Source organism: Brassica rapa, unplaced genomic scaffold (assembly GCF_000309985.2).
Source record: "Brassica rapa cultivar Chiifu-401-42 unplaced genomic scaffold, CAAS_Brap_v3.01 Scaffold0313, whole genome shotgun sequence".
Taxonomy (NCBI): domain Eukaryota; kingdom Viridiplantae; phylum Streptophyta; class Magnoliopsida; order Brassicales; family Brassicaceae; genus Brassica; species Brassica rapa.
In genome coordinates this window covers 63,475-64,398 of record NW_022610256.1, presented here as the reverse complement: position 1 = coordinate 64,398, position 924 = coordinate 63,475, and positions in this window count along the sequence as shown.

Below are 924 nucleotides of genomic sequence, written 5' to 3'. Positions count from 1 at the left end.
GGCCACCAACCTGAATCTGATTGGCTGTTGTCTTCAATAAATACCCCACGACCCCTGCTCATTTCAACACATCCAGACCTGTCCAAAGCCATTTTAAAACATGAGAGAAAAGTAGAAAAAGTAAGCAAGTGATTCCGAGCTATTTCGAGAGTTTTAGAGAGTTTTCGAGATCAGTTCTCTACTGATTTCGAATCTGCGCCAAAGGAAGGTTCTGTCCAATTGAAGATCAATCAAGTCAAGATCATTTCAGAAAGAAAGTGGTCAATGTAGAGTATGGTCGATTCTGAAGACCTATACTCCACCGAGAAGGCCAGTTCCGTCCAATCGATGATTCTGTACGATTGTGAGGCGGAAGCTCTGTCCAAATCAATCCGTCCATTATAGTCAGTTCCTATGATGATCAAGTGGAGGTGCCATCTGGTGTTAGTTCAGTTCCACAGGTTCAGATCAGTCAAAGTTCTGCTCGATATTCCGCCGAGAAGGGCGAAGAACTGTCCAGAAGCTAGAGGAGGTTCTGTCGGAGTCCAGATCAGTCCAGTCCAGTCCAGTCAAGTCATCCATTGGGTTTAGGCCAAGTATTCTCCGATCAACCAGCTGCTTATCGGCAAGGAACATTGTGAGTAGTGATCAATTGATTGCTGACTTGTTTTCATGCAGGTTCTTGTTAATTGGAAGTTGGATCATGGCAGGAGGCCGATTCTAACTGAGTAGCTGTTTGAATAGTTAATAGTCGAGGTTGATTGATTGAGTTGATAGCATGCTTAGTTATTGCTTGGGAATCGTAGTAGCATGCTAATGGTTAGGTTGCTTGGTTAGTTAGCAAATACGAACCCTTAGATAATATCGCTAGGTTGTGGATAGATAGGTATTATGTAATCTATCCTTGGTTGATTTCTAGGCTGTTAGATAGCATGCATAGATGAT